Below are 10,917 nucleotides of genomic sequence, written 5' to 3' on the forward strand. Positions count from 1 at the left end.
AAAAAAAAAATTCTTTAAAAAAAAAAAAAAAGAGGGAAAGTGAGAAAGCAAGCCACCAGGTCTGGAACCCAGCACCCTAACCATCATGCCACCTACTGGCCCCAAGGAATCTCTTCTTCTTTCCCTTCTTCATCTGTCTCTGGGTATCTGTTCCATCTAATGATTTTTATTAATAATTTATTTTTATTGTGTGAAATACACATAACATAGTATTTACCAATTTAATCACCTTAAACAGTATAATCCAGTGGCATTAAGTATATTCACAATATTGTCCAACTCTTCACACTATCCAGTTCCCAAACTTTTTATCACCCCAAGGAGAAACCTCAGTCCATTAGGCAGTCACATCCCTCCTCCATTTCCCCTTCCTCTCAGACCTTGGCAGCCACTAATCAACTTTCTGTCTCTATGGATTTGCCTGTTCTGGACATTACATAAATGAAGTTGTATAATATGTGCTCCATTGTGTCTGGCTTCTTTCACTCAGCATAATATTTTCTACACGTGTCAATGTTGTAGCGTGTATCAGTACTTATTCCTTCTTAATAAAGTGCCACTGTCCATGTATATCATATTTGTTTATCATTCATCCATTGATGGACATTTGGGTTTATACCTCTTGGCTATTTTGAATATACTGTTATGAACAATACACAGATTTTGTTAGAACTCATGTTTTTCCCAAGATACCTTGCCATATGGTGTAAGTGCTCACCAGAGAGAGACAGATGCTTTCAGTAGATGCTTTCAGCTGTCAGCTCCCGTAGAGGCTAACTCAGCCCAACCAAAAGGGAGAGCCTTTTAGCAAAGAAGACAATGTAGATAAGCTAACGACTAGGTAAAAGTTTCTTTTTTAAAATTTTCTTCATGACAGAAAACACAGACATATGCACTGGAAACAGGGAAAGAAAGAGAGAAGCACCCTTTTTCTTTCTTTCTTTTTTGTGGAGAGGTTTTCACTAGACAGAGACATAGAGACAAAAAGCGAGAAATCACCCCCTGGGGGGGATGGTCACACCGCAATCCCTTCTCCTCCATTCTCCTCTCAGGATCTTGGGCACGCACACACACGCGCCCGGCGTGAGTTTTAAGGCACCGGGTCAGGGACGCGAACCGCGGTCGACTACGTGGGAGTCCAGCGACATAGCCATTACGCTAACTGCTGGTTCCCAGAAGCACCCTTGATAGAGTCCTGTCACATCATGATTCCCAGTCCTCAGCCCTCTAGCTCTTCAAGATCTTGAGTAGCCTGGACATCTGAACTCATGATTGGTGATGGGGCTTCCAGCACTGCACCTCAATTTGTTATTAGCTATATACCCATGCTGGGCTGTAAAAGGCTTTTTGTTGTTTTGGTGAGTCTTTTTTTTTTTTTTTTTTTTTTTTTTTTTTTTTGCTATGGAGTGTGTATGCTCTCCAGAGAGAGAGGGAAAGTGAGAACTCACTCCCCTCCCCCCCAGGGGAATGGCCATGTGGCAATCCTATTCTCCTCTTGGGATTTTGAGCATGCGCACACACATGCCTGACATGGTTTCAAGCTGCTGGGTCTAGGAATTGAATCACAGTTGGCCATGTGGCAATCCAGTGCCTCAACCACCAAGTTACCTGCTGACCCTCATAAAAAGTTATTTTAAAGAGCTATTGATGGAAATAACCAAGGCTCTGAAGGAAATAATTGAGGGGTCTGTAGATGGCATCATGGTTTGGGCTCTGAACTCTCATGTGGTTGACTGCTGTTTGAGTCCCAGACCTAGTGGCTTGAAACTCACACTGGGCATGTACTAAAATTTCTGAGAGGAAAATGGAGGAGAAGGGATTGAGTGTTGTAATCCCCCCCAGGGCTGATTTCTTGCTTTCTGTTTCTCTGTCTCTCTGGCAAGTGCGCATGCCCTATAGCAGAAATCTCTCTCAAGAAAAAATAAATAAAAAGAAAGAAAGAAAGAAAGAAAGAAAGAAAGAAAGAAAGAAAGAAAGAAAGAAAGAGAAAGAGAAAGAAAGAAAGAAATTAAAATGGCTTATTTGAAATGCAAAATTGAGTGACCCAGGCCCAGGAAAACAACAAAGTGTTTTCTGGGGTCCTCAGATGCAGTGATTCTTTTAATTTAGTTCTGAGAGCAGGAGACACAGACAAATTTGCAAATCACCACAAGGAGTCCTTCCTTATGTTGGGTTGGCCCAAAAAGCTGAGACATCTGGAAGTTGGGGCTTCTAGGTTATATGAGGGTTTAAAAAATTCACATGTTAGGGACCAACAGATGGTGTAATTGTTATGTTGCTGGAGTCCCAAGTTGTCGCTGGATTCCACAGATTGAGTTCTGGACCTGGTGGCTTAAAATTCATGCCAAGAGCGTGTGCATGCATGCCCAAGATCCCAAGAGGAGAATGGAAGAAAAGGGATTGCAGTGTAGTCCTATAGCAAAAATCTTTCTCAAAAATAAAAATTAATAAGTTGGGAGCCAGAAGATGATGTAATGGTTACATCACTGGACTCCTGTATAATTGATGGCAGTTTGAGTCCAATACCCAGCAGCTTAAAACTCACACTGGGTGTGTGTGCATGCATGCGCAAGATCCTGAGAGGAGACCAGAGAAGGGATTGCAGTATGGTCATCCCCCTTGGGGGATGATTTCTTGCTTTCTGTCTTTCTGTATCTATCTGTCTCTCTGGTGAGTGCACAACACCCTATAGCAAAAAAATTTCTCTTAAAAAAAAATTCACAGGTTAGTGGAGTCAGCAGATGATGTGGTAAAGTCGGTGGACTCCCACATGGCCAACTATGTTTTGAGTACCTGATTTGAGTAGCTTGATTTCTCATTTTCTTTCTCTCTCTCTCTCTCTTTGGTGAGTGCATGTGCTCTATAGCAAATTAAAGGGAAAACAGAGTAAATAAAATTAATTGAATAATTCTTTAAAAAAATCCATATGTTAGTAATCAGTTAAAAACACAAGTCTTTGTTCCTAAAAGACTTAAGAGTCAGGAAAGAAAGTCTGTTTTATACTTAAACAGAGATGAAAGTGTTGCTGAGTATCAAAACAAAACAAAATGCTGTCATAAACAGGAAGTAGGGAGCATTCCACAGTCACTGGGCCAACGCAGCCTGCTACAGAAAGATTCATGTTTGTATACATGACTTGCCCAAGTCCCTTAGAAATTATCCTAGGAGGTTATCCTCGTCTTCCTCCTCCCACAGACTGTCATTTCCCCTGCAGCAGGCGCCAGTTCCTGCTCCAGGCCTCTGGCCAGCAAGGGATACTGAGGCAGGGGTACCTCTGCTCCCCCGCCTCACTTCCAGGCCCCCCAGCCCAAGACCCTGCCCCCTATACTGTCCTTTCTTCTGCAGCAGGTGCCAGTTCCAGCTCTAGGCCTCTAGACAGCAAAGGATACTGAGGCAGGGGCACCTTTGCCTCCCCCCCCCCTCAATTCCAGGCCCCCAGCCCAAGACCATGCCCCCTAGATAGGTTGCTAGTTTTTTCTGCTTTTTTTTTTTTCATTGCGCTTCTCCATTTTCTTGTTAATACCCTCATCTTCCTCTTCCCACAGACTGTCCTTTCCCCTGCAACAGGCAGCAGGTCTAGCTCCAGGCCTCTGGTCAGCAAGGGATACTGAGGCAGGGGCACCTGCCCTCCACCTCACTTCTAGTCTCCCCAGCCCAAGACCCAGCCTGTTAGGTAGGTATGCATTTTTTTCTGCTTTTTTTCTTTGGCTTCTCTATTCTTTTGTTAATACCATCCCCCTCCAACACGCCCCGTCCTCACTTCCAGGCCCTCCAGCCCAACATCCTGCCCCCTAGGTAGGTAGCTAGCTTTTTCTTTTTTTTTTTTTTTTCCCTTTGGGCTTCTCCATTCTCTTGTTAATACCCTCATCTTCCTCCTCCCATAGACTGTCCTTTCCCCTACAGCATGCGCCAGTTCCAGCTCCAGGCCTGTGGCTTAGGCCTGTGGTGAAATCACACCACGTGTTAGACTTTTTCTTTATTTCTCTGTGTTGTATTTTTTTGTGGACAACAAAGAGCTTTACTTCTACCAACATAACCCATGAAAATGGAAACATTTAATGGCACAAATATTTGTGAAGTCTGTGAAGGGATTTACAGAGTCCTCCAGCATCGCCTGGGTAACTGTTCAGAGTGCCTACCATGGGACAGGTGCAGAGCCAAGTCTGGGCTTTGGCTGAGAAACAGCTCCACTCTGCGGAGTGGAGTAGAACAGGAGAAGATAAAAAGATAATGACAGACAGTGGCAATGCTACTCCAAGAGAGCAAAATGGGGGAAATGTAGAGCCAGCCCCCAACAGAATGTGAACAGATACATTGCATGCCACATCTGAGCAGAAGCTTTGAATATGGTTTGTGGCTTACCTCAGTCTTCAATTTTCACCTTTACATAAAAAATAGCATGCCTAGGGACCAGCAGTTAGCGTAATGGCTATGTCGCAGGACTCCCACATAGCCAACCATGGTTCGAGTCCCAGACCCGGTGGCTTAAACTCGAGCTGGGCGTGTGTGCGTGCATGCCCAAGATCCCAAGAGGAGAATGGAGGAGAAGGGATTGCAGTGTAACCATTCCCCCAGGGGGTTATTACTCGCTTTCTATCTCTCTGTCTCTCTCTGTCGTTCTGGCGAGTGCACGCGCCCTATAGCAAAAACCTCTCCAAAAAGAAAAGAAAAAAAATAGCATGACTCAACTTAGGGCTTCTCATTTGGTATGGTACTAGAATGAAAAGACCAAAAGAGTTGAGTCTCGACTGATGGCAGACTTTGACAGGTAATAACAAAGAGAAACCCTTGGGTCAGGGCTGCTGCTGATGTGACAGGGGAGGACTATGTAGACTGTAGCCTTTCCACTAGTGAAAGCTGGGAGATAGAGTTAGGTTCTCCGGGAGGAAAGGTACCATCCTTCCATTTTGGAACTTGATGTGATAAAGTCATCTTTGGGAACTTCAGTAGATCTGTTGGGGTTCACTAGCAGAGGGTACTTGGGGCTCAAAGGAGGCTATCACAACGGAAGTAGAATTATGGGCTGGTAACTTGCCCTCAATATATCAGGACCTGGAAATCCATGGGGAGGGAGGGGATTTATTAAAATATGATGTATCATTGCTGCTGGAAGTCCAATAGTTTGAGTGCAAGGAGCATGCTCCAAGGAACGATGGCAGAGAATGAGTTGAGCTCCAAGACCTATAACCTTACAGACCAATCGTGTACCATGGCTGTAGGTACAGACTCATCTGCAGATGAGTATGCTAGATATTTCCTTGCCCACTCCCTTCCCAAACCCCTATTCTCTGCCCAAGTCTTATTCTGACTTGAATGAACCACATTGTCATCTTTTGGCTCCTCGTTGGGTTCAGCTAATAGAGGATTCCATAAGGAAAAGGAGGTCCTTGTTTGCCTGGTTTTGGCAAGGGCTACATTTCTGTTCAACTGCACATCTGAGGCTTCTTTTCCACACCTCTAACTCCCAGTGGCTTCCAGTTACAGCTCTCTCTCCTTGACCCTTCAGGCTGACTGGTGATAACAGCTTCCCAGTCTTAATACTCCTGGATGCATCAAAACCCTTACTCTTAAGGGTACTTCCCTTAACTCTGCTTACACCTGTGTAGATAGGCCCCCATTAACTTCCTTTGGTTAATTTCCAGAAGGTGCATGCATGTGAGAGAGAGAGTGAAAAGGAGACTGGTCACATTCCAATCTCCTTTCCTCAGATTCTCTATCATGTCAGGATCCTGGGCACACATGCATGCACCTGACTGTTTTGTTTTGTTTTGCTTTTTACTTCATGCTGACAGGTCCAGGATTCAAATCCTTGTTGGTCACATGTAATGTAATTTTCTCTGCACAGTCTTTATTGCTGTGCCACAGGACTGGCCCAATACTGGATTCTTGCCAACATAGGCACATGAGTTTTCAAGTGATTAATTGGAAAATAAAGGTGATTGCTATTATGAATTGAATGTTTGTGTCCCTCCCCAAATTCATATACTGAGGCCCTAACCCCAGATGTGATAGTTCTAGGAGGTTCTCCTTTGGATTTAGATGAGGGCATAAGATAGAGCCACCAGGATAAAATTAGTGTCCTTCTCAGAAAAGGCAGACACTCCAGAGCTTTCTCCCTTCACCAAGTGAGGATACAACAGGAAGGCAGGTGTCTACATGCCAGGAAGCAGATCCTCGCCAGGAACTGAACTTGCTGGTACCTTGATCACAGTCTTCTGAGCCTACAGGACCTTGAGATGTAATATTCTGCAATACTTAAAACATCTTGAACTGACTGAGACATGTACCATGCTCATACTCCAATGTGGATAATTGGGTCCCAAGGCACAGTGTAGCTACACCCAACAGACACATTTGTGTGCATGTTGAGATTAAGTGTCCATGTGCATCCTAGCTACATAGTACAGCTTGACAGTTTACATCACTTGGGATACAGGAGTAAAGCCACACACAGATGAATACGTATTCTCTGTGCAGTTTACCTGGGCTTATTCATATCCGTAGAAGGGGATCACAGGCCAAGAAAAGTTTGTGGCATCTGGAAAATCTTAGTGATTTTTAAGAGTTTATGAAACTCTACTGGATCTCAGAGTCCTCCTTCAGCTTCCTCCTTTGGTTGCTGGAGGTGACTTAATGTTGTCAAGGTGACATAATGACAAAACAGATGATGGTGAGCCAGCATATGATAGGCATGTCCTGCACACACAACTGAATGCATCTACAGTGATGGGATGCACATTGTCAATGTCCACAAACTTTAGCTGACTGTGCAGATTATGGCTGTTGCTGTTTGGGTTATTGGGGAAGTAGATGGACAGAGTTTGGTGTGCAGGAAGTTTGCTAGCAAATGTCCTTGGGATGCTTAATTGTGGAAAGGAGAGGAGGAAGGGGGCAGAGGTAGAGGAGAAGTTAATCTGTGGTGCAGGCACAACACCAGTCCCTGCCAACCCCATGGGGAGTTCTCTTGATTCCAAGATATTGCAGCAACTCTGGGTATCACATTATAGAAAAAATGTGAAAAATAGCAGGAAGTGTGAAGAGAGTCTACAATGTATCTGTCTTTCTGAATGAGGAAATTCCTTATTGGAATTGTCCTGCACTGAGCTGAATTGGCAGCCTGGAACAGTCATTGAAAATGGCTGTCCTAGGAAGGTGTGACTTTGGGTGAGGTCTCTCTCTTTTTTAAAAATTAAAAAAAAAAATGGAACCAGTGGCTGGCATGGCAGTTAAGGCACTGGACTCCCACATGGCCAATTATGGTTTGAGTCCTGGACTTGGCATGGCCAATTATGATTTGAGTCCTGGACTTGGCACCTTGGAAATCATGCTGGATATGTGTATGTATGTGCCCCAAATCCAGGAGGAGAATGGAGAAGAAGGGACTGGGGCATGACCACTTCCCCTGGGGAGTGATTTCTCTCTTTCCTTCTCACTGTCTTGTCTCTTTTGCAAGCACACATGCCCTATGGCAAAAAATCTTAAAAACGTATTTTTAATTTTAATAAAAACTTTTGTTCAACATACAATATTGTCCAGAAAAAGGCAATACCCAGGAAGAGTTGGTATATAGTACTGCTGCTACAGAAGCAAACAAAATGGTTCAATAGGATGAAAAAAGTGTGATTTGCTGATTCTATTTTCACACACTCAGTGTGAGCTTCAAGGCATAGGATTCAGGAGTTGAACTGCAGTCAATCACTTAGAATCCAGTGCCTTACTCCCCATGCCACCTGCTGGCCCCTTTTATTATTTTTAAAGTTGATAAAGGGCATGTGCATTCACGAGAGAAAGAGAGAGAGCAAGTTATTAGGTCTGAGACTTGAACTGTGGTCAACCATGTGGGAGTTCAGCACTTTAACCACCACACCACCTGCTGGTCCTGTGGTTAATTTTATTTAGGAAAAAAATCAGTTAACTATAGCATGCATAGCTCTAGCCAAGCCTTGGGTTCTGTCAATGCAGCAGCCTCCATTCTCATTTTAGCTACAGCAAGAGCTGGGAATATTTGACGTGGTGGGATTAGAGTTGATTCCTCCATTCAGTAGTCCTCTCCTAAGATTAGAGAGTAGTAAAGATGAAGAGAAATGACAGAAACAGACAGATAAGCACTGGAGATAATGAGTGAAAACCAGAAAGAGGTGAGAGAGAAAGAGAGAGTGCAGAAAGAGACAGAAAGAGACAGAGTGAACCTGAGAAGCTAGATTAAGTATGAGAAGGAGGAGGGGGAGGAAGGAAATGGAGAAGGAGACAGAAGAGGAGGAGAGAAGGAGAGAGGAGAAGGAAAGGAAAGAAGGAAGAAGAGGGAGAGAAGAAAAATAAGAACTAGAAAAAAATAGAGTGGCATGCATAGAGAGAAAGAAGAGAGAGACAAGATATCTTAAGAGGGAGAGAAAAATGAGAGATGGAGATGAAGGAAGAGAGAGAATCAAGCTAAAATAGAGATATGGAGATAAACAAGATGGAAGAAAGCAGAGAAAAGAAGACAGGCAGAGAAAGAGTGCAGTCAGATCTGGACAGATAGGAAGAGTCACACAGTTGTGGGTAGAGGAAAAGACCAACTAAGTCAAAGGGTGTCAGAGCCAATGAAATACCAGAGTGTCCAAATACACAGCCACAGGGAGGAGGACGATGTGTTGGAAGGAAGATCACAGGGACTAGCCTGTTCTAGTCCCTATGAAGACTGGGTCACACAACTGGTTCCAGGAGAACCAGTCTGAGACCTGTTAGTGTTTCTAAGGTCGTGTCTCCTAACTTCTGGATGTGCTAAATAGACACGAGCTGCCTCAGGCACCCTTATGCAGGCACAATAGTCCAACTTGAAAGGTCTAGCGAGTGGCTAGATGCCCTTATTTGGCGTTGTCTTTCAAGGTTGTCTTCTTTCAGGGTAAGAAACACCTACAAAAAGGGAGAGGCACTCTGTGTCTCTGTCTGAATTTTCAGATATCTTGGGTTCTCAAATCTCTCCAAGCCCATGGTTTCAATCTCTTGGAGATGAAATCCTTAGACCACTGAGAAGTCAATGGAAGCCAGGACTCCTCTCCTGATGTAAACCAATCCCATTCACAGTTTTAGGTATAATTTGGGGAGTTCTTCAGAATTCTTGAAGCTCATGGATCTCAAGCTGAGGCCAGAAGACAATTCAGAAGTAACTACATGCACATGCATGCAGACACACACACAGTGTGCCAGAAACACATACCTCCTACACACTCTCAGATACACGCACAGAGGAATAGCTATACCTGTAGGAGCCTTCCCATGGGCCAAGAGCTATTCTTCGAATTTTTACAGATCATAACTGCTTTCATCTCATAATAGCTTAATGAGATTAAGTACCATTATCCTCATGGGAGGAAGAACATTAAAAATGTAAAGTTGGAAATTGAGAGGGAGATAAAAATGAGAGACAGAGATGAAGGAAGAGAGAAGTGTGTACCACACACACAAACACACACACACACATGCACGTACATGTACATGCACACCTGAATATTTAAACGGAAGTGGGGCCACTATACCCTTTAGAAATCTAATGGAGGCTTTGAACTTTGTATTAGAAAAATTAGTATGACTCATGTCCTCAAAGTTTAACTGTTTGTTAATCAGTTTCGGAGGGTTGGATGATTTGTAAACGGTCGCTGTCACCGTGACCAGCAGGGTAAATGTCAATCCAATGCAAATCTTATTGCAATGCACACAGCTGTCTGAATATAACAAAGAGAGTAAAGTCCCTGTTTCACCTTTGTGGCCCCACCTTGTGACACAATGGAGATACTCTGTGCCCACAGGGAAGCTCATTTGTCTTGGTGAAGGCATCACCTACAATGATTTGTTCATCTTCTTCACCACCATCCTCCAGAACTTTTCTGGGGCTAGCCCCATGGCACCCAAGGACCTCACACCCCAGGAGATTGGTGTGGGCAAAGTGCCCCTGACGTATCAGATCCTCTTCTTGCCCTGCTGATGGGGCTGCAAGAAGGAGATTAAAGGATTCCAGGGTCATCCAGTGTCCTCACCTCTGTAAAAAATGACTCCTTATTCTACTAGAAAGTACTTATTTCAGAGCCCACGGTCTTGCTGGAATCATTCCCACCATCTCTTCCTGCCTCAGAGAGACCTGCTGCAAGCCAGTATGCACTCCCCTTCTTGGTTGGTACGCCACGGGAAAGTATTTTTTGTAGTTTGACCTCCCTTTGAAAAACCATGTTGTATGCTATAGAGATATATGGCATTTAAATATGAATAAGAAAAAAAATATTTATGTATATACACACACACACACACATATATACGCACACACACATACACACATATACACATGCATACACACACACACACACACACACACATATATATATAATTTTTTTTTTTAAAGAGAGATTTTTTGCTTTAGGGCACATGTGCTCTCCAGAAAGACAGAGAGCTACAGAGAGAAAGAAGGTAAGAGATCATCCCCCAAGGGGGGATAGCCATGCCCCAAACCCTTATTCTCCATTCTCCTTCTGGGGTTCTGGGCACACATGAATATGCAAGCTTTAAGCCTCTGGGATCTGGACTCAAATAAAAATCATCTGTATGACATCACCGGTACACCATCTGCTCATCCTAAGAAATTATAAAATAAAAAATAAATAACTAAAAAAGTCTCTAGGAGGGGCTTTATTTTCCTTGGTTAATAGACCTTCAGAGCAACCTCAAAGATAATCTAATCTGTTCTTTGGTGTCTATGTGAGAAGTATAAAAGTGTGAGGAAAATGGAAAGAGTTTATTTTGGTACAAAAGTTTCTGAAATCTGTGTCTTTTTTTCATGATATACATTTTTCGTGAACTTTGTAAAGACCTCTCATATAGAAACTGGGACAGAGGGCCTGATGAGTGGCAGGGTCATTAAGGCACTGGGCTCCCATTTTGGCGCCT

General features: G+C 43.6%; 1 pseudogene; it reads left to right on the plus strand.

Moving 5' to 3' along the window:
- The window catches only part of LOC102494114 (cytochrome P450 2B11-like), a 50,933-nt pseudogene extending 40,969 nt beyond the window's left edge, over positions 1-9,964 (plus strand).
- Positions 9,965-10,917: the final 953 nt, after the last annotated feature.

This window comes from Tupaia chinensis, unplaced genomic scaffold (genome assembly GCF_000334495.1).
Source record: "Tupaia chinensis unplaced genomic scaffold, TupChi_1.0 Scaffold000037_18, whole genome shotgun sequence".
NCBI lineage: Eukaryota > Metazoa > Chordata > Mammalia > Scandentia > Tupaiidae > Tupaia > Tupaia belangeri.